This window comes from Cupressus sempervirens, chromosome 11, assembly GCF_028749045.1.
Source record: "Cupressus sempervirens isolate cs-2001-9-10 chromosome 11, ASM2874904v1, whole genome shotgun sequence".
NCBI lineage: Eukaryota > Viridiplantae > Streptophyta > Pinopsida > Cupressales > Cupressaceae > Cupressus > Cupressus sempervirens.
The window spans coordinates 291,654,836-291,681,041 of NC_143128.1; the positions used below are offsets into that span (position 1 = coordinate 291,654,836).

The 26,206-nt window shown below is 37.0% G+C and overlaps 1 pseudogene; it reads left to right on the plus strand.

Moving 5' to 3' along the window:
- LOC149529265 (putative prolyl 4-hydroxylase 6) overlaps positions 1 to 3,283 on the plus strand; it is a 145,421-nt pseudogene extending 142,138 nt beyond the window's left edge.
- The last annotated feature ends 22,923 nt before the right edge of the window (positions 3,284 to 26,206 follow it).

A 26,206-nucleotide genomic window follows, 5' to 3' on the forward strand; every position in this document is an offset into this window, starting at 1 on the left:
AAGAGGTCAAAAGAATTTTGGACTTGAATATAATATAATTAATTTGGACTTCGTTGTAGGCTATTCTTTAGGTTAGATAGCATTAGTTGCAATTGCTATAGTTTAGGTGCCAACAATGGTTAATTCCATATAAGAATATCTTATTTAGTTCCTCTCAATGATCAAACATGTTTGTCTTACTTATTAATTAGAAAGTGGTGCTTGGCAGGTGCCAAAGATAGAAGTAGGTGCATTGTTGATGGAAAAATCTAGTAGGAGACCACTTCTAATGGTATGAGTTGGGTCCTGAATATAGATTATTATAAGGACATTTACTATGTATTAATTTGAACAATAATAAAGAAAAATTTCTTTAGATTGCTGCAAGAGGAATGGGTATCAGTTGCCTTATTGTTGGATTGTCATTCTACATACTAGTAATTACACTTTCCTATCATTATAACACTTTATGTCCACTAACTCAATTTAATGGGATTTAATTTCATTTACCTAATGCTCATGCAAAAGAAAGTAGTCATTTCTCTTGTTAAATCATCTAAGACTATAAAGGGAATGCCATTGTTATGTCAATGTGTTTAAAAGAAAATTTTAGAGTTTTGAATAAGGGTAAATTTAGTTCAACTCAATTATTTTTATAAATTAATTTATGGCCATTTTGTCAAAACCCTTGTAGAGAAGGATAGTATAAATCTGTAAGATCATCTTATTTCTATAATGTTTTGAAATTGAGAGGGGGTCTTTATTTAGAGGCTAATTTTTTTGTGATATTGCTAATATGATTTAATTCTATAGTTTTTGCCTCAAATTCATTGATCTATGTTTTATGAGTAGTGATTGGCACTAATCTATCTAGTAAAGCACTAGGACTTTGGCCAAGGGCACTCATCCCAATACTACTTCAACTTAGAACTCAGTAAACTATAGAATTGTGTCCATGGTTAAACCCACTCTGATTACTTTTTTAGTGAATTTAATTGTATGAAGTTTATTTATTCTCGTTATATTTCATATCTATTATTAAAACAAAAGAAACATAAGAAAATAAAGTAAAGATCCCATCTTTTACAAAGTATGGAAACAAAATTAGACCTAAACCATGATCATAAAGAACACAAAATCTATAAAAGCCTACAAGATGTAAAGAGATAATAAGAAGCACAATAATAAAATGAGCCTAAAAGACATCCATGGATTAAAGAATTAAAGGAGGAGAGTGCACATGACAAGAGTAATTGGATCTAATCAAAAGTCAAACCTAATACTCAATGAGTGGTCATGAGTCCACTCCCATGAACGTAAGATGAGCTATCAAAATGATATGAAAAAATCTACTTTAAAAAACTCCTAAATGGTGACTACTTGAATGAACAAGTTTCATACATGTACGGAGGACCAATTAGAATTAAAATTGTATGTGTGATTAAATAAAATAAATATACTAACAAAATCTAGTATTAAGCACTACTACATTAACAAAGAATCAATCCCTCGCTTATTGGAGACCCCACCAAATTCCAAAGACTTAGAAGTAGCCTCTTGTTTAGTATGAATCAGAATATGTTAGTTGGTTAATTGTTTTTGTGTTTGTTTTTGTTTATTGTGACATTGGTTTGTTTTGGTTAATTTTATACTTTTCATTAGTTAAGCAATCTAGTAAGGGGGCTAAGGGCTAACCTTTGCACTACGAAATATTTCCTTATAGTCAGGAATGTTAACTTCAGGCAAGAGACAAGTTAGAGAAATTAATGGTGGCAGATAATGAATCAGGGAAGAGTATTATGAGTGAGATTTGAACAAGCTCAAGAATGTTCTTAAATAAATCTCAGGTATGTTGGGCTCATCCATCAATCAAAGCCTAATTTTAAAATGTACAAAAATATGAGACTATTCATTATAAATTAGTTGGATAAAATTTTAAGCAGGCACTTGGGCTTTACCAAACATCCATATTATAGATTATATTGATTAAGATCATGTAATAAGTAGATCTTTCATGGCTTACATTTACTCCTCTGCAAAGGCTGTTTATTGGCATTCCTTGTACATTTTTATTAGGATGACATTGTTGCAAGGATTGAAGATAGAATAGCAGCCTAGACCTTTCTTCCAAAAGGTAATAACATGTTAAAAAATGGTAGTAACCTAAGTCTAATTCATGATGTATTGGTAAAGATTCTTTTAAAGAACTTGTATCATTTTGATGATGATTACAAAATTCTATTCCATTTATATAATATTGCAAATTCTTGTACAACTTCTTATGAAAAAAGAAATTCATTAACTAGTTTCATTGAATGTAATTTTACTGGTTCAGGCTAGGCCCTTCCCACTTTATTTAACCAAGATTTCAATCATGAAATGACCTCATTAAAATGTAAGCCCTAATTTTTCCAATACTATAAAAGATCTTGTTTGTAAGTTTCTTTCATTAATATTTCTTTTATGGGTGTTTTTAGAGAATGGCGAGGCAATACAAATTTTACATTATGAAAATGGCTAAAAATATGAACCTCATGTTGATTTTTTCCATGATAAGTTTAACAAAGAGGTGGGTGGTCATAGAACTACCACAATGCTCATGTATTTATTAGATGTGATCAAGGGGGTGAGACTATTTTTCCCTATTTAGAGGTTTGTTTCTTTGCATCAAACACCCACTTTATGTGGTTAGTCCATATCATAAAATGTAAGTGAGATCTTACAAATATTATTCAATTATATTTGTTGGGTAGTCAGGAAAGTGATGACCAATTAAAAGATAGTTCTTGGTCAGAATGTGCCAAAGGTGGATATTCAGGTATAAATACTTTGGAATTTTTTTTGTTCTCCAAATTAACACTGACTAAGCATTCATGTTTACATTTAATAATCATAAGGGTGAAAGATGAAGTGAAGCTTATATTATTTATTTTTATCAATATAATTTATTTTCTATTTCATAGTCAAAACTAAAATGATCTATGAGATGATTGTAATACAAGTGAAAAATGAAATTCATGTTTTTTTTAATACAGTGAGGCCAAGAAAAGATGATGCTATTCTATTCTTCAGCCTTCTGCCAAATGGGATAGCTGATGAAAATAGTTTGCATGGAAGCTATCTTGTTATAGAAGGAGAGAAGTGGTCTACTACAAAATGGATACATGTGAAGGCATATGACTTCATTAAAATGGGCACTTTTGATGAATGCATTGATGAAAATGATGATTGTGCTAAGTGGGTTGCTATTGGGGAATGCATGAACAAACCCACCTATATGATTGGCTCTCCACATTCTGATTAGATAAAAATTTACCCCCTGCCTCAACATCTTTCATTTCCTAAATATTCCAACATGTACAACAAAGTTGAGAAAGATCATTAGAAACAAACTAGTACACAACTTCTAGTCCACATCAATAATAGGTAGACAACTCGCCCACCATTTGGCAAGGTGAGTGAGAGTCTACATATTGATTTTTTCCACCTTTGGAAAATTTCAAGCCTTAAGCTTAGTAGGGTCCCAAATACAAGAGGAATGTGGAAGAGCCCATTTTGAGAGAGAATCAACAACAATAATTTCTAGATATTGACAATGTTTTATCTCAACAGTAAAGCCTTGATGTGAATCATGAGAAACAACATTTAGAGAAGGTTGCACATGGCTAGAGTGAACCACATCAACAACAAGAGGTAGGTTTAGATCCATTAGGCCACAAAAGGCTAGTTCAATAGAACCATAACATTGGGAGGAGTCATCATTACCCTACGGACAGTCATTAGAGGAAGAGTTAGATGTACAAATAGGCAAATAATTATCATTTGTGTCCCTCGAAAAAGTGGCAATGCCTCTTTGACATGCAAAAAGATAATCTATAACCAAATATCCTATGGAGAAGCATTGATGAATCCAAAAGGGGAGGTCCTCATAATCTAGTAGTTGAGCCCATGACCTATCCCCTACCATGAGAACTTTCTCCCAAAGGAGAGAATTGGAGATACCAATGTCAACTAGAATGTGAGGAAATGTAGATTGACCTATAATACCCTTATATTCGTATAAGTAATTGGGACATTTTGGAATATATGATTTATCTTAACAAATAACACATGAGACTGAATCAATGAAGGAATTGTAAGGGTGTATTTAATTATATGTTTAGCTTTAAGAATTTCAATCTATATGACATCTATCTACTTGAAAAGTTCCTAAAAGGTTCTATAGGGTCTTGATTTAATTAATGCATCAACTGAATTATTAATAGTTAGAAGTATCTCTATCTTTAATGTACTAGTTGGGATTTCTTATGATGCTTAGAACTTATTTTGCATCATACATTGAGCATAGTATGTTTTTTACATGCATTATTAAAAGTGTACCTTGATTCATATTTATTCAATATCATGTTTTCAATACCTTGGATCATGCTTTATATGTTTCTTAGAGTTCTAATTCAATATCACACTTGAACACATTGCTTATGAATAAGTATGATTTGGTGTTAAGCCAACCCAACTAAAAGATTATGCTTATGTAGGTATATGTATGCTTATATTATTTGGTGTGACTTTTGGATAAGGGGAGATAGTTGTAGTCACTTCTTCAAGAGATATACACAATATCACACTCCTCCTTCCTTGCATGTCAATGTTTTCTATGATCCATTATCACCTAGATCATTTTTTAATGCATTAAAGAGTATGGTCCATGTTCTTACAATGCATCATTAGGAATTTTTTAAAAAAATTCATTATATTGATGGGTGTTTGAACTCTTTGAAAATATTTATTATAGACCAAGAAAGTAAGACTGCCTAATTTGTTTTTAGATTCAGTTATTTTTATCATTTTTTCCTATCAATATTTTAGATCATGTTCTATGATCTACCATCACAACTTCCATGTTCTCTAACTTCCTATCTTGATCATGATAGGTAATGGATATGCACCATTGCCATAATGTCTTGTTAATAACTCATAAATATTGATGCAAAAGAGATTTATGAAGTCAAATCAAAATCTTTGAAATTCATTAAATTATGAGAAAAATAGTGTATGCTAAGTAAACTACTTATAAACAAAATCTTTATTCACTCCAAATTTTCATTTTTTGAGTTGATTGTGTATTTTTGTAAACTCAAAATTAGAAATCATAGTTTTATCTATCATCATAACTTTTCTCTTTTCTAGCTCATTATCTTGTTCGATCAATTATAAACCTAACCACACTCATATGAAAAGTCTTAATTTGTATCTTAAATTGGAAATCTTGTAGACTTGATTGCAGGTATCTCTAAAATTATATTTATGATCTAGCATGACTTTTTGTTTCTTTTCAAACTCACTATACTAAATGATACATCATGGAAATTCTCTTTTTCACTAATTCACTGTCTAGATTATAGATTCTAAAATATGAATTGCAAAGTTGATGCAAAAATGTTATACATGATCAAAGTGAACTATCCTCATTCTATTCATTTTGTTTTGGTGTTTATTTTATAGGAAGAGTATTTGGGGTCATTCAATATGATGACATTCTAACTTGTGTCTTTTCAAAACTTGTTTAAACTAACTAGGTAAAAATGAAGCTTAAAGGCCACCAAAAGAAAATTATAGGCTTGGCATTTTCACATAGTTTGAATGTATTGGTATCTTTTGGGGCCAATGCCTAGGTTTGTCTTCATTTTGTATATCCATTGCCATCTCATTTTTTACATTCACATGTTTATAGATTCAAATTACTAAAAGTTTGGCCAATGTTCTGGAAGCACTATTTTTGGAACATTGATAGATGGCAGAAGCAAAAGTCAAATTTTTTACAAGTGCAGATAGGAAGATCATCACCACTGGTTGGGGATACAAGAGTACAATTCCATAATGATCAATTTCACTTGTTGGTTGTTCACAAGAGCTAGCTTGTTATTTATGATGCTTCTAAGTTTGACCGTTTGCATTATGTAAGTCTTCATTAGAAATTTAGAATTCAAATTTAGTAAGTGATAATGATATAAGCTACCTTCTCTATATGAGTGTAAATTGATATCACATTTTTTTGTACTGCAGTGGACATCTCATGATTCTCTATCTACTCCCATTTCAAGTGTAGTATATTCATGCAACAACCTTCTCGTATTTTATGATTTAACTCAAAATGTATCCTTTGATTATTCATGCCATGTCTATCCTCTAGTAATTGCATCACATCCATCTAACTCAAATCAGTTCATTCTTGGAATGATTGAAAAAGGATTTTATGTCATTGAGCCTTCAAAATCAGTAAGAAAGTGGGGTGTGTGATGCAGGAGCATCCAGAGGTATAAGGGCAATCCTGTGTCACCCAAAAAAATGTACTTAGACTTAGTTTATGTTTCATGTGTTTTCATTTTTGGACACCCATTTGGGTCAAATAAAGGTTCCAACTCTCACAGTTCAACTATCAGTGTGCTAGAAAATCCCAAAAAAATAGGAGCATGCAATTTGGCCATCATTTTGGTGACCTAGAAGGTGTGAATTGGCCAGATGAATGTAATTGTGATTTAGAGCATTCTAGAAAAAGAATCAGGTCAAAAGGCCCCACGGTTTGAAAGTTATTGCAGTTTTTCGAGTTTTGGAGACCTCCTAAGAATGCTTCAAAGTTAGGTTAGGGGCATTAAATGACCTCAAAAAGGGCTGAGAAATGGGGGATGAGAAAATATTGTCCATAGGGCTATAGAGCACTTTGAGGGCTTTCCAAAAATGTAAACGGTTTGTCAATCAGAGCTACGGTTCAAAAGTTATGCCTCCTGGAAGTTTGGTTACCGTTTTTGGATTCTTCTAGATTTGCACCGACTTCTAATGCAGCTTTTGGAACCTTCTATTTGGTCAGTGGATGCCTACTACTTTCTAGAATGCACTCCTATTCCTTAACCCTCCGGGGTCTATTTAAGGAAATTTATGGCATTGTAAAAGGCAGTTCGGAGTGGAGTTTGAGAGGAGGTACTGAAAGGAGAAATAATCTCCAGATTTATGCTATTGTAAGCCCTTAGGGCATGTTTTGAAGTTTATTTTCTTGTAATATTTGTACTAGCTTATTTTCTTAGTTAATATAATTTTCCCTTTCTATTGTATCCATTTTTTTCTTGGGTTGTGTCCCCATCAAGTGTTATCAGAGCAGGTTTTCCTGAGTGTGTAGACAGAGCGCCGACTGTGAGGCAGTTTGCACCAGGACTGTGTGGTTGTGGGATCCAGTTAGAAGATGCCTCCACAAAGAGAGTGTGGAAGAAGGGCTAGAGCTATTAATCTTGAGGAGGTTAGAACCCTCCAAAGGCAGGTGCAAGCATTGCAAGAGGAGCTCCGTAGAGGAGAAAATGTTGTTGCAGGTGACGACAGTGAGGATGAAAATGAAGAAGAAGGAATGGGACCAGAAGGGGAATTTGACGCGGAAGTTCTGAATCATGCAGAGGAAAGGCTTTTTAGGGCCATTACTAAGTTTGGGAAAAGACCCACAATTGAAGTGGGTGTATTTTCAGGAAATCTGAAACAAGATGAGTCGATCGATTGGATCAATGAACTGGAAGAATACTTTGAGTATGAGGATATCAGGGACCTAGATAGGGTAAAGTTTGCAAAGGCTAAACTGAAAGGCCATGCCAAAATTTGGTGGCAAAAGGTTCAACTAGAAATAAATAGAAGAGGAAAGGAGAAGATCATAAGATGGGATCGCATGGTGGACAAATTGAAGAAGCAATTCATTCCTGTGGACTATGAGCTTGATTTGTTTAAGAAGATGCATGGGTTAAAGCAAGCAGGAAGATCCATCCAAGAATATACAGAAGAATTTTACTGAATCTTGATTAGAGCAGGACATGCAAAAGCAAATAAGGAGAAGGTTGCTCGTTATATCAGTGGGTTGCGACCTAGCATCCAGGAGGAATTAAGTTTGGTAAGAATGACCAGCATTGAAGAGGCATACCAGTTTTCCCTATGAGTTGAAGAGAAGCTAAATAAAAGGTTTGAAGGAAGACAAAGAGGGTGCAATCAAGGAGGAAGGGGAAGTGGTAGGTCATCTAGAGGTCACAATGAAACCCAAAAGAAAAATGAAGATGAGGGTACTAGTAGGAACTAGAGGAATGAGGGTTTCAACCACTCCTATGACCAAGACTTTGGAAATCAGAGAGGAAGAGGTAGAGGACATGGACAAGGAAGAGGAGGCTTCTATGGTACCTATTTCCATTGCAATGAAGAAGGTCATCATGTCTTTGAATGCCCTCAACAACAAGGAAGGACAGATAGGAGAGCTGAGGGCCAAGCTAGGGTTGCTCATGTGGATGAGGATTCACAATCATCACATTCAAAGGATGCAGAAAGAGGAGAGGCCTTGGTAAATGAAAGAGTCCTACTAAGTGGTGAGATTGAACCAGGACAACGGAGGAGTTTGTTTCGTACCAGATGCAAGTGTGAGGATAAATGTTGTGATGTGATCATTGATGGTGGTAGCACAGATAACTTGGTATTACAAGAGATGGTCTCTAAGCTGAAGCTCAAGAGGGAGTAACATCCCCAGCCCTATCGAATTGCTTTTGTAAAAGATGATCATAAGGTCCTGGTAAGTGAACAATGTTTAGTAAAATTAAAAATTGGGAGTTACCATGATGAAGTTCTCTGTGATGTTATTTTGATGGATGTTTTCCATCTATTGTTGGGTAGACCATGGCAGTTTGATAGACATGCAGTGCATGCTAGACATGCAAACACATACTCTCTGACAAAGGATGGAGTTCGCCACAAATTGAAGCCCTTTGAAAAGGAAGGTGAAAAGGTATGTAGCAGTGCTAGGATTTGTCTTGTTGATGGAAGGAAGTTTTTAGATGGCATGAAACATCAGCATATGTGCTATGCTTTGATTCCTAAGAAAGATAAAGAAGGTAATAGTGAAATACCACTTGAAGTTTCAGATTTACTAGGGGAGTTTGGAGATATTATCTTTGATAATGTTCCAGATGGATTGCCACCAATAAGGCAAATCAGTCATCAGATAGATCTAATTCTAGGAGCTAGTTTGCCTAACAAAGCTGCTCACAGGATGACTCCTACTGAAATAGAGGAGCTAAATAGACAGGTTCAGGAGCTGTTGAGGAAGGGCTTGATTCGAGAGAGCCTGAGTCCATGTGCAGTACCTGCAGTACTTGCACCAAAGAAGGATGGAGAGTGGAGGATGTGTACAGATTCTCAAGCTATAAATAGGATAACCATCAAGTACCAATTTCCTTTGCAAAGGATGGATGATCTTATGAACTGCTTGAGTGGAGCTCAGTACTTCACAAAGATAGATCTGAAGAGTAGTTATCACTAGATATGGATTTGACAAGGAGATGAGTGGAAAATAGCCTTCAAGACCAAGGAGCATCTTTATGAGTGGTTAGTCATGCCCTTTGGATTGACGAACACCCCAAGCACCTTCATGCGGCTCATGAATGAGGTACTTAAGAAGTTCTTGGGAAAAAGATTTATTGTCTATTTGGATGATATTTTAATTTTCAGCAAGACTTTGGAAGAACATTTACTTCATATTCATAGTGTCCTTGAAAGGCTAAGGGAAGAGAATCTGTTAATTAATCTGAAGAAGTGTATCTTTGCAAAAAGGGAGTTAGTCTATTTGGGGTTTGTTATATCACTTGAAGTTCTCAAAATGGATCCAGAGAAGGTAAAAGCCATCTTGGAATGGCCTACTCCAAGGTCTACTACTAAGGTAAGATCATTTCATGGTATAGTTATTTTTTATAGGAAGTTTATTAAGAATTTCAGTAGCATATGTGCACCCCTAACTGATACAATAAGAGGGGATAGAAAATAGTTCAAATGGATTGTAGCAGCTGAGAGAAGTTTTGAATTGCTGAAGAAGAAGGTAACAGAATAGCCTATGTTGGCACTTCTAGATTTTAGAAAGCTTTTCTAGGTAGATTGTGATGCCAGTGGCAACGCTATTGGGGCTGTATTAAGCCAAGAAGGTAAGCCTATTGCATATTTTAGTGAAAAATTGAATGATGCAAAGAAGAAGTATTCTATTTAAGATCAAGAGTTCTATGCAATAGTTTAGGCCTTAAAGAAATGGAGGCATTATTTATTGCCAAAAGAATTTGTTTTGTATACTGATCAAGAGGCATTATAGTACCTGAATAGCCAAGGTAAATTGAATCAGAGGCATATGAAGTGGGTAGAGTTCTTGCAGAGTTATACATTTGTGTTGAAGCATAGAAGTGGAAAATCTAACAAGGTTGCAGATGCACTAAGTAGGAGATAGTTGTTGCTTACAGTAATGCAAGTTGAAGTAGTTTGGTTTGATGAACTCAAGAATTTGTACCCCAAGGATCTTGGTCTTGCTGAAGCATGGAAAGCTTGTAAAGAACCTATTGCTATAGATAGAACCAAGTGGTTAGACTATTTGATTTAGGATGGCATGTTGTTCAAGGGTAGTCAATTGTGCATTCCAAGGACTTCCATGAGGGAAAATCTAATTAAGGAGAAACACAGTGGAGGGATGGAAAGACATTTTGGTCAAGATAAGACCATTGCCATTCTTAGAGAACATTATTTTTGGCCTCAAATTTCATAGGATGTGAAGAATTTTGTACAGAGTTGCATGGTTTGTCAAGTTCCCAAGGGGTTTAGTCACAATACTGGCCTATATCATCCATTTTCTATTCCATCAAGGCCATGGGAGGACATAAGTATGGATTTTGTTCTTTGATTTCCAAGGACACAAATGGGTAATGACTCAGTATTCATGGTGGTTGATAGGTTCTCCAAAATGGCACATTCCATGCCACAAAACTCATGGTATTGTTCATATTGCAGACTTCTTTTTCAAAGAGGTGGTAAGACTACATGGTCTTCCAAGGAGCATAGTTTCTGACAAAGATACTAAATTTGTGGGGTATTTCTGGAGGACATTGTGGAAAAAGTTAGGAATCGACTTGAAATTCAGTTCCATGCATCACCCACAAACTGATGGCCAAACAAAAGTGGTAAACTGAAGTCTGGGCAATTTGCTAAGATGTTTAGTTGGGGATAAGCCCAAGGGATTTTATTTGATTCTACCACAGGCAGAGTTTTCTTATAATAACTCTATAAATAGGAGTATTGGAAAATCACCATTCCAAATTGTATATGGGAGTAGCCCAAGGACTGCACCAGAATTGAGGAAGATAGAACAAGAGGATACGAGAAGTGCTGAAGCTGAGGAATTTGCTGAACATATCAAGCGTCTACATGAGGAGGTTCAAGCACACATTAGCAAGATGAATCAAGAGTATAAAGATAGGGCTGATCAAAGGCGAAGACATAAGGAATTCCAAGTAGGGGATCTAGTCATGGTGCACTTATGAAAAGAAAGATTTCCAGCCGGTACTTACAACAAGCTGAAAATGAAGAAATTTGGGCCTTGCAAAATTTTGAAGAAACATGACTCAGGAAATGCATATGAGGTAGAGCTGCCAAATGGTATTCAGATTTCTCCCATTTTCAACATTGCAGATTTAATAAAGTGTCATGATGATGGTGCAGATGAGGTGTTATAGCTATGTCCAATTCCTACTTCTAAGAAGGAGGAGATAGAAGACATTCTAGATCATCGTGTGGGTAGGAGTACCAGAAACAGGCAGTATGAAGAGTATTTGGTCAAATGGAAAGGATGACCGATCGAGGACTCAACTTGGATTTCAGCAGCTGAGGTTTCCTATCTGAGATTTCCTCTACCATTCATAAAGTGATAGGGTCACATTTCAATCTACCCTGGGTGTCTGATGCAGGAGCATCCAGAGGTATAAGGGCAATCCTATGTCACCCAAAAAAATGTAATTAGACTTAGTTTCTGTTTTATGTGTTTTCATTTTTGGACACCCATTTGGGTCAAATAAAGGTTCCAACTCTCATAGTTCAACTATCAGTCTGCTAGAAAATCTCAAAAAAATAGGATCATGTAATTTGGCCATCATTTTGGTGACCTAGAAGGTGTGAATTGGCTAGATGAATGTAATTGTGATTTAGAGCATTCCAAAAAAAGAATCAGGTCATAAGACCCCATGGTTTGAAAGTTATTGCAGTTTTTCAAATTTTGGAGACCTCTTAAGAATGCTTCAAATTTAGGTTAGGGGCATTAAATGACCTTGAAAAGGGTTGAAAAATGGGGGACAAGAAAATTTCCTCCATAGGGCTATAGAGCGCTTTCAGAGCTTTCCAAAAATGTAAATGGTTCGTCAATCGGAGCTACGGTTCAAAAGTTATGCCTCCCAAAAGTTTGGTTACTGTTTCTGGATTCTTCTAGATTTGCAGTGACTTCTAATGTAGCCTTCTAGATTTTTCTAGAACCTTCTATTTGGTCAATGGATGCCTACTAGAACTTTCTAGAATGTACTCCTAGTCCTTAACCCTTCGGGGTCTATTTAAGGAGATTTCTGGCATTGTAAAAGGCAATTCGGAGTGGAGTTTGAGAGGAGGTACTGAAAGGAGAAATTATCTCCAGATTTATGCTATTTTAAGCCGTTAGGGCATGTTTCAAAGTTTATTTTCCTATACTATTTGTACTAGCTGATTTTCTCAGTTAATATAATTTTTCCTTTCTGTTGTGTCCATTTTTTTCTTGGGTTGTGTCCCCATCGAGTGGTATCAGAGCAGGTTTTCCTGAGTGTGTAGATAGAGCGCCGACTGTGAGGCAATTTGCACTAGGACTGTGTGGTTGTGGGATCGAGTTAGAAGATGCCTCCATGAAAAGAGTGTGGCAGAAGGGACAGAGCTATTAATCCTGAGGAGGTTAGAGCCCTCCAAAGGCAAGTGTAGGCATTGCAAGAGGAGCTCCGTAGAGGAGCAAATGTTGTCGCAGGTGATGACAGTGAGGATGAAAATGAAGAAGAAGTAATGGGACCAGAAGAGGAATTTGACGGGGAAGTTCTGAATCATGTAGAGGAAAGGCTTTTTAGGGCCATTACTAAGTTTGGGAAAAGACCCACAATTGAAGTGGATGTATTTTTAGGAAATCTAAAACCAGATGAGTTGATCGATTGGATCAATGAACTGGAAGAGTACTTTGAGTATGAGGATATCAGGGACCCAGATAGGGTTAAGTTTGCAAAGGCCAAACTGAAAGACCATCCCAAAATCTAGTGGTAAGAGGTTCAATTGGAAAGAAATAGGAGAGGAAAGGAGAAGATCACAAGATGGGATCGCATGGTGGACAAATTGAAGAAGCAATTCATTCCTGTGGACTATGAGCTTGATTTGTTTAAGAAGATGCATGGGTTAAAGCAAGCAAGAAGATCCGTCCAAGAATGTACAGAGGAATTTTACCGACTCTTGATTAGAGCGAGACATGCAGAAGCAAATGAGGAGAAGGTTGCTCATTATATCAGTGGGTTGCGACCTAGCATCTAGGAGGAATGAAGTTTGGTAAGAATGACCAGCATTGAAGAGGCATACCAGTTTTCCCTACGAGTTGAAGAGAAGCTAAATAAAAGGTTTGAAGGAAGACAAAGAGGGCACGGTAAAGGAGGAAGGGGAAGCGGTAGGTCATCTAGAGGCTGCAATGAAAGCCAAAAGAAAAATGAAGATGAGGGTACTAGAAGGAACCAGAGGAATGAGGGTTTCAACCACTCCCATGACCAAGACTTTGGAAATCAGAGAGGAAGAGGTAAAGGATGTGGACAAGGAAGAGGAGGCTTTCGTGGTACCTATTTCCATTGCAATGAAGAAGGTCATCGTGCCTTTGAATGCCCAGGAAGGACAGATAGGAGAGCTGAGGGCCAAGCTAGGGTTTCTCATGTGGATGAGGATGCACAATCATCACATTCAAAGGATGCAAAAAGAGGAGAGGCCTTGGTAAATGAAAGAGTCCTACTAAGTGGTGAGATTGAACCAAGACAATGGAGGAGTTTGTTCCGTACTAGATGCAAGTGTGAGGATAAATGTTGTGACATTATGATTGATGGTGGTAGCACTGATAACTTGGTATCAGAAGAGATGGTCTCTAAGTTGAAGCTCAAGAGGGAGAAACATCCCCAGTCCTATCAGATTGCTTGGGTAATAGATGATCATAAGGTCCTGGTAAGTGAACAATGTTTAGTAAAACTCAAAATTGGGAGTTACCATGATGAAGTTCTCTGTGATGTTATTTCGATGGATTTTTGCCATCTATTGTTGGGTAGAACATGGCAGTTTGATAGACATGCAGTGCATGATGGACATGCAAACACATACTCTTTGACAAAGGATGGAGTTCACCACAAAGTGAAGCCCATGAAAAAGGAAGGTGAAAAGGTATGTAGCAGTGCTAGGATTTGTCTTGTTGATGGAAGGAAGTTTTTAGATGGCATGAAACATCAACATATGTGCTATGCTTTGATTCCTAGGAAAGATAAAGAAGGTAGTAGTGAAATACCACTTGAAGTTTTAGATTTACTAGGGGAGTTTGGAGATATTATCTCTAATAATGTGCTAGATGGATCGCCACCAATAAGTCAAATTAGTCATTAGATAGATCTGATTTCAGGAGCTAGTTTTCCTAACAAGGCTACTCACAGGATGACTCCTACTGAAACAAATGAGCTAAATAGATAGGTTCAGGAGCTGTTGAGGAAGGGCTTGATTCGAGAGAGCCTGAGTCCATGTGCAGTACCTGTAGTACTTGCACCAAAGAAGGATGGACATTGGAGGATGTGTACAAATTCTTGAGCTATAAATAGGATAACCATCAAGTACCAGTTTCCTTTGCCAAGGATGGATGATCTTATGGACTGCTTGAGTGGAGCTCAGTACTTCACAAAGATAGATCTAAAGAGTGGTTATCACTAGATACGGATTTGAGAAGGAGACGAGTGGAAAATAGCCTTCAAGACCAAGGAGGGTCTTTATGAGTGGTTAGTCATGCCCTTTGGATTGACGAACGCCCCAAGCACCTTCATATAGCTCATGAATGAGGTACTTAAGAAGTTTTTGGGAACATTTGTTATCGTCTATTTGGACGATATTTTAATTTTTAGCAAGGCTTTGGAAGAACATTTACCTCATATTTGTAGTGTCCTTGAAAGGCTAAGGGAAGAGAAACTGTTAATTAATCTGAAGAAGTGTATCTTTGCAAAAAGGGAGTTAGTCTATTTGGGGTTTATTATATCACCTGAAGGTCTCAAAATGGATCTAGAGAAGGTAAAAGCCATCTTGGAATGGCCTACTCCAAGGCCTGCTGCTGAGGTAAGATCATTTCATGGTCTGGTTAGATTTTACAAGAAGTTTATTAAGAATTTCAGTGGCATATGTGCACCCTAACTGATACAATAACAGGGGATAGAAAAGAGTTCAAATGGATTGTAGAAGCTACGAGAAGTTTTGAATTGCTGAAGAAGAAGGTAACAGAATAGCCTGTGTTGGCACTTCCAGATTTTAGAAAGGTTTTCCAGGTAGATTGTGATGCCAGTGGTAGTGCTATTGGGGCTGTATTAAGCTAAGACGGTAAGCCTATTGCATATTTTAGTAAAAAGTTGAATGATGCAAAGAAGAAGTATTCTGTTTATGATCAAGAGTTCTATGCAATAGTTCAGGCCTTAAAGAAATGGAGGCATTATTTATTGCCAAAATAATTAGTTTTGTATACTAATCATCAGGCATTACAGTACCTGAATAGCTAAGGTAAATTGAATCAGAGGCATATGAAGTGGGTAGAGTTCTCGCAAAGTTATACATTTGTGTTGAAGCATAAAAGTGGAAAATCTAACAGTTGTTGCTTATAGTAATGCAAGTTGAAGTAGTTGGGTTTGATGAACTCAAGAATTTGTACCCCGAGGATCCTGATTTGGGTAAAGCATGGAAAGCTTGTAAAGAACCTATTGTTGTAGATAGAATCAAGTGGTTAGAATATTTGATTTAGGATGGCATGTTGTTCAAGGGTAGTCAATTGTGCATTCCAAGGAATTCCATGAGGGAAAATTTGATTAAGGAGAAACATAGTGGAGGGATGGCAGGACATTTTGGTCGAGATAAGGCCATTACCATTCTTAGAGAACATTATTTTTGGCCTCAAATTTCACATGATGTGAAGAAGTTTGTACAGAGTTGCATGGTTTGTCAAGTTGCCAAGGGGTTTAGTCACAATACTGGCCTATATCAGCCATTGTCTGTTCCATCAAGGCCATGGGAGGACATAATTATGGATTTTGTTCTTGGATTTCCAAGGACACAAAGGGGTGGTGACTCAGTATTCATGGTGGTTGATAGGTTCTCCAAAATGGCACATTTCATTCCATGCCACAAAACTCATGATGGTGTCCATATTGTAGATTTGTTTTTCAAAGAGGTGGTAAGACTACATGGTCTTCCAAGGAGCATAGTTTCTGACAAAGATACTAAATTTGTGGGGTATTTCTGGAGGACATTGTGGAAAAAGTTAAGAACTGACTTGAAATTCAGTTCCATGCATCACCCACAAACTGATGGCCAAACAAAAGTGGTAAACAGAAGTCTGGGCAATTTGCTGAGATGTTTAGTTGGGGATAAGGCCAAGGGATGGGATTTGACTCTACCATAGGCAGAGTTTGCTTATAATAACTCTATAAATAGGAGTACTAGAAAATCACCATTCCAAATTGTATATGGGAGTAGCCCAAGGACTACACCAGAATTGAGGAAGATAGAACAAGGGGAGAGGACAAGTGCTGAAGCTGAGGAATTTGCTGAACATATCAAGTGTCTACATGAGGAGGTTTAAGCACACATTACCAAGATGAATCAAGAGTATAAAGCTAGGGCTGATCAAAGGAGAAGACATAAGGAATTTCAAGTAGGGGATCTAGTCATGGTGCACTTACGAAAAGAAAGATTTCTAGCCGGTACTTACAACAAGCTGAAAATGAAGAAATTTGGGCCCTGCAAAAATTTGAAGAAACATGACTCAAGAAATGCATATGAGGTAGAGCTGCCAGATGGTATTCATATTTCTCCCATTTTCAACATTGCAGATTTAATAGAGTATCATGATGATGGTAAAAATGAGGTGTTAGAGCCATGTCCAATTCCTGCTTCTTAGAAGGAAGAGATAGAAGACATTCTAGATCATCGTGTGTGTAGGAGTACCAGAAACAGGTAGTATGAAGAGTATTTGTTCAAATGGAAAGGACGACCGATCGAGGACTCAACTTGGATTTTAGCAGCTGAGGTTTTTCATTTGGGATTTCCTTTACCATTCAAAAAGTGATAGGGTCACTTTTCAATCTACCCTAGGTGTCTGATGCAAGAGCATCCAGAGGTATAAGGGCAATCCTGTGTCACCCAAAAAAATGTACTTAGACTTAGTTTCTGTTTCACATGTTTTCATTTTTGGACACCCATTTGGGTCAAATAAAGGTTCCAACTCTCACAATTCAACTATCAGTGTGCTAGAAAATCCTAAAAAAATAGGAGCATGCAATTTGGCCATCATTTTGGTGACCTAGAAGGTGTGAATTGGCCAGATGAATGTAATTATGATTTAGAGCATTCCAGAAAAAGAATCAGGTCAAAAGTCCCCACGGTTTGAAAGTTATTGCAGTTTTTCAAGTTTTGGAGACCTCTTAAGAATGCTTCAAAGTCAAGTTAGGGGCATTAAATGATTTTGAAAAGGGCCAAAAAATGGGGGACAAGCTAACCTCATCCATAGGGCCATAGATCGCATTGAGAGCTTTCAAAAAATGTAAACGGTTCATCAATCGGAGCTACAGTTCAAAAGTTGTGCCTCTTGGAAGTTTGGTTACCGTTTCTGGATTCTTCTAGATTTGCACCGACTTCTAATGCAGCTTCTGGAACCTTCTATTTGGTCGGTGCATGCCTACTAGCACTTTCTAGAATGTACTCCTAGTCCTTAACCCTCCAGGGTCTATTTAAGGAGATTTCTGGCATTGTAAAAGGCAGTTTGGAGTGGAGTTTGAGAGGAGGTACTGAAAGGAGAAATTATCTCCAAATTTATGCTATTGTAAGCCCTTAGGGCATGTTTCAAATTTTATTTTCCTGTACTATTTGTACTAGCTTATTTTCTCATTTAATATAATTTTCCCTTTCTGTTGTGTCCATTTTGTTCTTGGGTTGTGTCCCCATCAAGTGGTATCAGAGCAGGTTTTCCTGAGTGTGTAGACAGATTGCCGACCGTGAGGCAGTTTGCACCAGGATTGTGTGGTTGTGGGATTGAGTTACAAGATGCCTCCATGAAGAGAGCATGGAAAAAGGGCCAAATCTATTAATCCTAAGGATGTTAGAGCCCTCCAAAGGTAGGTGCAGGCATTGCAAGAGGAGCTCCCTAGAGGAGAAAATGTTGCTGTAGGTGACGACAGTGAGGATGAAAATGAAGAAGAAGTAATGGGACCAGAAGGGGAATTTGATGGGGAAGTTCTGAATCATGCAGAGGAAAGGCTTTTTAGGGCCATTAATAAGTTTGGAAAAAGACCCACAATTGAAGTGGGTGTAATTTCAGGAAATCTAAAACCAGATGAGTTGATCGATTAGATCAATGAACTGGAAGAATACTTTGAGTATGGGGATATCAAGGACCCAGATAGGGTTAAGTTTGCAAAGGCCAAACTGAAAGGCCATGCCAAAATCTGGTGGCAAGAGGTTCAACTGGAAAGAAACAGAAGAGGAAAGGAGAAGATAACAAGAAGGGATCACATGGTGGAAAAATTGAAGAAGCAATTCATTCCTGTGGACTATGAGCTTGATTTTCTTAAGAAGATGCATGGGTTAAAGCAAGTAGGAAGATCCGTCCAAGAATGTACAGAGGAATTTTACTGACTCTTAATTAGAGTAGGACATGCAGAAGCAAATAAGGAGAAGGTTTCTCATTATATCAATGGGTTGTGACATAGCATCCAGGAGGAATTAAGTCTGGTAAGAATGACCAGCATTGAAGAGGCATACCAGTTTGCGCTACGAGTTGAATAGAAGCTAAATAAAAGTTTAGAAGGAAGAAAAAGAGGGTGCGGTCAAGGAGGAAGGGGAAGCGGTAGGTCATCTTGAGGCCACAATGAAACCCAAAAGAAAAATGAAGATGAGGGTACTAGAAGGAACCAGAGGAATGAGGGTTTCAACCACTCCCATGACTAAGACTTTGGAAATCAGAGAGGAAGAGGTAGAGGACGTGGACAAGGAAGAGGAGGCTTCTGTGGTACCTATTTCCATTGCAATGAAGAAGGTCATCATGCCTTTGAATGCCCTCAATGACAAGGAAGGATAGATAGGAGAGCTAAGGGCCAAGCTAGGGTTGCTCATGTGGATGAGGATGCACAATCATCACATTCAAAGGATGCAGAAAGAGGAGAGGCCTTGGTAAATGAAAGAGTCCTACTAAGCGGTGAGATTGAACCAAGACAATGGAGGAATTTGTTCTGTACCAGATGCAAGTGTGAGGATAAATGTTGTGATGTGATCATTGATGGTGTTAGCATTGATAACTTGGTATCAGAAGAGATGGTCTCTAAGCTAAAGCTCAAGAGGGAGAAACATACCCAGCCCTATCGGATTTCTTGGGTAAAAGATGATCATAAGGTCTTGGTAAGTGAAAAATGTTTACTAAAATTAAAAATTGGGAGTTACCATGATGAAGTTCTCTGTGATGTTATTTTGATGGATGTTTGCCATCTATTGTTGGGTAGACCATGGCAGTTTGATAGACATGCAGTGCATGATGGACATGCAAACACATACTCTCTAACAAAGGATGGAGTTCGCCACAAATTGAAGCCCATGAAAAAAGAATATGAAAAGGTATGTAGTAGTGCTAGGATTTGTCTTGTTGATGCAAGGAAGTTTTTAGATGGCATGAAACATCAGTATATGTGCTATGCTTTGATTCCTGGGAAAGATAAAGAAGGTAGTAGTGAAATACCACTTGAAGTTTCAGATTTACTAGGGGAGTTTGGAGATATTATCTCTGATAATGTTCCAAATGGATTGCCACCAATAAGGCAAATTAGTCATCAAATAGATTTGATTCTAGGAGCTAGTTTTCCTAACAAGGTTGCTCACAGGATGACTCCTACTGAAATAGAGGAGCTAAATAGACAAGTTCAGGAGCTGTTGAGGAAGGGCTTGATTCGAGATAGCTCGAGTCCATGTGTAGTACCTATAGTACTTGCACCAAAGAAGGATGGAGAGTGGAGGATGTGTACAGATTCTCAAGCTATAAATAGGATAACCATCAAGTACCATTTTCCTTTGCCAAGGATGGATGATCTTATGGATTACTTGAGTGGAGCTCAATACTTCACAAAGATAGATCTGAAGAGTGGTTATCACCAGATATAGATTTGAGAAGGAGACGAGTGGAAAATAGCCTTCAAGACCAACGAGCGTCTTTATGAGTGGTTAGTTATGCCCTTTGGATTGATGAATACCCCAAGCACCTTCATGTGATTCATGAATGAGGTAATTAAGAAGTTCTTGGGAAAATTTGTTATTGTCTATTTGGATGATATTTTAATTTTCAGCAAGACTTTGGAAGAACATTTACTGCATATTCGTAGTGTCCTTGAAAGGCTAAGGGAAGAGAATCTGTTAATTAATCTAAAGAAGTGTATCTTTGCAAAAAGGGAGTTAGTCTATTTGGGGTTTGTTATATCACCTGAAGGTCTCAAAATGGATCTAGAGAAGGTAAAAGCCATCTTGGAATGGCCTACTCCAAGGTCTGCTACTGAGGTAAGATCATTTCATGGTCTGGTTAGTTTTTACAGGAAGTTTATTAAGAATTTCAATGGCATATGTGCACCCCTAACTGATACAATAAGAACGGATAGAAAAGAGTTCAAATGGACTGCAGCAGCTACGAAAAGTTTTGAATTGCTAAAGAAGAAGGTAACATAATAGCCTGTGTTGGCACTTCCAAATTTTAGAAAGGTTTTCCAGGTAGATTGTGATGCCAGTGGCAGTGCTATTGGGGCTGTATTAAGCTAAGAAGGTAAGCCTATTGCATATTTTAGTGAAAAATTGAATGATGCAAAGAAGAAGTATTTTGTTTATGATTAAGAGTTCTATGCAATAGTTCACGCCTTAAAGAAATGGAGGCATTATTTATTGCCAAAAGAATTTGTTTTGTATATTGATCATCAGGCATTACAGTACCTGAATAGCTAAGGTAAATTGAATCAGAGGCATTATAAGTGGGTAGAGTTCTTGCAGAGTTATACATTTGTGTTGAAGCATAGAAGTGGAAAATCTAACAGGGTTGCAAATGCACTAAGGTGGAGATAGGTGTTGCTTACAGTAATGCAAGTTGAAGTAGTTGGGTTTGATGAACTAAATAATTTGTACCCCAAGGATCCTAATTTTTTTGAAGCATGGAAAGCTTGTAAAGAACCTATTGCTATAGATAGAACCAAGTGGTTAGATAATTTGATTCAGGATGGCATGTTGTTCAAGGGTAGTCAATTGTGCATTCCAAGGAGTTCCATGAGGGAAAATTTGATTAAGGAGAAACACAGTGGAGGGATGGCAGGACATTTTGGGCGAGATAAGACCATTTCCATTCTTAGAGAACATTATTTTTGGCCTCAAATATCATAGGATGTGAAGAAGTTTGTACAGAGTTGCCAGGTTTGTCAAGTTGTCAAGGGGTTTAGGCACAATACTAGCCTATATCAGCCATTGCCTATTCCATCATGGCCATGGGAGGACATAATTATGGATTTTGTTCTTGGATTGCCAAGGACACAAAGGGGTAATGACTCAGTATTCATGGTGGTTGATAGGTTCTCCAAAATGGCACATTTCATTCCATGCCACAAAATTCATGATGTTGTCCATATTGCAGACTTGTTTTTCAAAGAAGTGGTAAGACTGCATGGCCTTCTAAGGAGCATAGTTTCTGACAGAGATACTAAATTTATGGTGTATTTCTAGAGGACACTATGGAAAAAGTTGAGAACTGACTTGAAATTCAGTTCCATGCATCACCCACAAAATGATGGGCAAACAGAAGTGGTAAACAGAAGTCTGGGCAATTTGCTAAGATTTTTAGTTGGGGATAAGCCCAAGAGATTGGATTTGATTCTACCACAGGAAAAGTTTGCTTATAATAACTCTATAAATAGGAGTACTAGAAAATCACCATTCCAAATTGTATATGGGAGTAGCCCAAGGACTGCATCAGAATTGAGGAAGATAGAACAAGGGGAGAGGACAAGTGCTGCAGCTGAGGAATTTGCTAAACATATCAAGCGTCTACATGAGGAGGTTCAAGCACACATTACCAAGATGAATCAAGAGTATAAAGCTAGGGCTGATCAAAGGAGAAGACATAATGAATTCCAAGTAGGGGATCTAGTCATGGTGCACTTACGAAAAGAAATATTTCTAGCCGATACTTACAACAAGATAAAAATGAAGAAATTTGGCCCCTGCAAAATTTTGAAGAAACATGACTCAGGAAATGCATATGAGGTAGAGCTACCAGATGGTATTCAGATTTCTCCCATTTTCAACATTGCAGATTTAACAAAGTATCATGATGATGGTGTAGATGAGGTGTTCAAGCCATGTCCAATTCCTACTTCTAAGAAGGAGGAGATAGAAGGCATTCTAGATCATGTGTGGGTAGGAGTACCAGAAATAGGCAGTATGAAGAGTATTTGGTCAAATGGAAAGGATGACCAATCGAGGACTCAACTTGGATTTTAGCAGCTGAGGTTTCCCGTTTGGGATTTCTTCTACCATTAATAAAGTGACATGGTCACTTTTCAATCTACCCTGGGTGTCTGATGCAGGAGCATCCAGAGGTATAAGGGCAATCCTATGTCACCCAAAAAAATGTACTTAGACTTAGTTTCTGTTTCATGTGTTTTCATTTTTGGACACCCATTTGGGTCAAATAAAGGTTCCAACTCTCACAGTTCAACTATCAGTGTGCTAAAAAATCCCAAAAAAATAGGAGCATGCAATTTGGCCATCATTTTGGTGACCTAGAAGGTTTGAATTGGCCAGATAAACATAATTGTGATTTAGAGCATTCCAGAAAAAGAATCAGGTCAAAAGGCACCACGGTTTGAAAGTTATTGCAATTTTTCAAGTTTTGGAGACCTCCTAAGAATGCTTCAAAGTCAAGTTAGGGGCATTAAATGACCTCGAAAAGGGTCAAAAATTGGCAGACGAGCAAAGCTCCTCCATAGGGCTATAGAGCACTTTGAGAGCTTTTCAAAAATGTAAACGGTTCATCAATCAGAGCTACAGTTCAAAAGTTATGCCTCCCAGAAGTTCGATTACTGTTTCTGGATTCTTCTAGATTTGCACCAACTTCTAACACAGCTTCTGAAACCTTCTATTTGGTCGGTGGATGCATACTAGCACTTTCTAGAATGTACTCCTAGTCCTTAACTGTCTGGGGTCTATTTAAGGAGATTTTTGGCATTGTAAAAGGCAGTTCGGATTGGAGTTTGAGAGGAGGTACTGAAAGGAGAAATTATCTCCAGATTATTGTAAGCCCTTAGGGCATGTTTTGAAGTTTATTTTCCTGTATTGTTTGTACTAGCTTATTTTTTTAGTTAATATAATTTTCCCTTTGTGTTGTGTCCATTTTGTTCTTAGGTTGTGTCCCCATCAGTGTGGGACCTCCTCTAGATAATGGTACCATTGGATCAAATCCAACATTAATTAATCAAGGTTTAGAACCAGCTCCAAGGTAGTTGATCGTATTAGAACATGGTAAAAGGTGCCTTGTACTACCTTTTTATGTTTATCACTTACCTATCTAAACCTCCATAATTGATATTGATGATAGTCTCTTGCCCTCACCATTCTCCTTTCAATATATCAATCTTTTAACTTTTATATATATCTTCAAGAGCATGATGCTTCTTCATGCATAAGTTTGAACTTTTAGAGAAAATCATTCACTTATGAACATTCCATCAAAGATGATGTATAGTGAGGAATTATGGCTTTTCTAGCTATTAAGTGGAAGTTTCACATTTTTTGAACATTCAAATAAATTTACTTTAATTGATGTAGATGAACTACGAGTGCCTTTTGTGTTCTTGACAAATGGCAAGATTTCAACTCTTGTGAAGCCATTACAGATGCAAATGAACTAAAACTGGTGAACTGTCAATTTTAAGGCAATTTTTATTTCTATAGTATAGTTCAATTGCTAGAAATAGGCTCAGTGATTGATTACATTTTAATATTATGTCTTGGATGCTCTTGCCAAGGAATTGATCAACAAGTAGCTAGATAAGGGGTTATAGTTATATATGCGCTCTTATGAGGACATGGTTGGGACTGTAAGTTTTTCTGTCATGTTTATCTATTTGAAAAATAGAGATTAGTTAGTGTTATTGGCTTTCATTCTTGATAAATAATTCTTTCCTAATTTTATTTTTCCCTATAGTCTTCACAAGCAATGGTGTCTCAAGAACTAAAATTTAGATGGGTTGTGCCAATTATTGCAAAGGTTTTGCTTTCATAGGAGCCTTTTAAACTGCACAAAATTTGATTCTAAAGCACAATTGCTCAGTGGAGACTCAGATATCGTGCCCATTTCTTCCTCCTTCCCATTGTTTTGTATGAAATAAATCATGTGATATGAATGAAACAATGGTGTGGAGGTAGAAATGTGCACAATACCTTGAGTCTCACACCAAGCAATTATGCTTTAGAATCAAATTTTGTGCAGTTTAGAAGGCTCCTATGAGAGCAAAGCTTTTCCAATAATTAGCACAACTCGTCTAAATTTCTAACAAGTGTTGGTCTCAATTTCGACCAACATGTCTTCCCTTTTTGGTCGCATGTATGGTACCACCATAGAAAATTAAGGGATCTTGGTTGCAATTTTGATGCAAGTTCAAAGGGATCTTGGTTGCAATTTCGACGATGGTTGGTCTTTTTTGCCATCGAACATTTGGCTTTACAATCAAAAAATTCAAGGGGTGTACATCAAAATTTTAACCAGCAATGGATGCAAATGAGGAAATAAGAGTTCAGCCTGGACCAAGGAAATTGACAAAACTCATGTCGATAAGTCGACCTTTTTTGAGTTGAAATTTAGGGCTAAATTTACTAGTGACTTAAAATTTTCCTAAACACTATATTAATTTATTTAATGTTTCCCTTGACATTATAATTGATTTAATTATTAATTAATTATATTTTTCATAGTCTTCTGCTTATTTAATTAAATTTATTTAATTAAATAAGTTCACTTTCCTAATGTATTTAAATTGAATTTAAATACTTCCATCCCTAATGTCTTAAATTTATTTAATGCATGATCCTCCATAAATCCCCTTTTAAATAAATCTTATTTATTTAATTCCCTCCATTCCATTGACTTCTCTAATCCTATGATTAAATAAAACCTTATTTAGTTTAGTCTTAATCCTAGCCTAAAACCTAATCTACAACCATCACTTTCATCCTTCTAAGCCTACCCACTACTTAATCTCACTTAATTTTCCTAATCACCTTGATAAATCACCTTTTAATTCCTAATTGTGTGCTCACACATGTGTGAGGAACACTCACACTTATCACACCTCTCATGCCTTCCACACTTCTTACACCTTTGTCACCCACTCCTTCCTTCAAGTTTTCTCACATACGTGTGATCAAACTTTGAATGTTGACCACTTGCATGACTTGCTTACATGTCTCCCTTGTGGAACCTATGTGGATGCCACATAGATTCCACCTCACCAGGGCCTCTCTCAAGCCTATAAATAGAGCCCTTGTCTCAAGCATTTCCATCTCCCTCATATGCATTGTTATCATGTTAGTTTGTCATTTAAGATTTTTAGTGATTTCTTATAATTGTATTTTTACTAACCATTTGGTAGTTGATAGAGTTCATATCATTTTTCATTGTTAGATTAGTTTCTTTCTTGCATCCATCTCCATATCCTTTGAATGCTCGCAAACATGATTGCTTCCATAGACATTGTTTGAAGTGTTCTCCACTCATTTAGCATAGTTTCATTCTCATGTTTGCATTTCCTATCAAGAGATTCACTATAGTTGTGTTTTGGGAGAGCACACCAACATCCCTCCAATCAAAAACACACAATAGGGCCTCTCATGGGTGCCTTTGTTGAGCTATTTGAGGTTGCATGAGGACTTGATCTTTTTGTTTCTTTGAGTTGCAAAACTCAAGAAAGTGTTAGTTATCTTTCATTTGATTTTGAATACTTGGCATATCTATTGTAGCTAATGTTTAATTGTTTTCTCTTCCTTTCAATAGGAAGGTTTTCTTGCATAC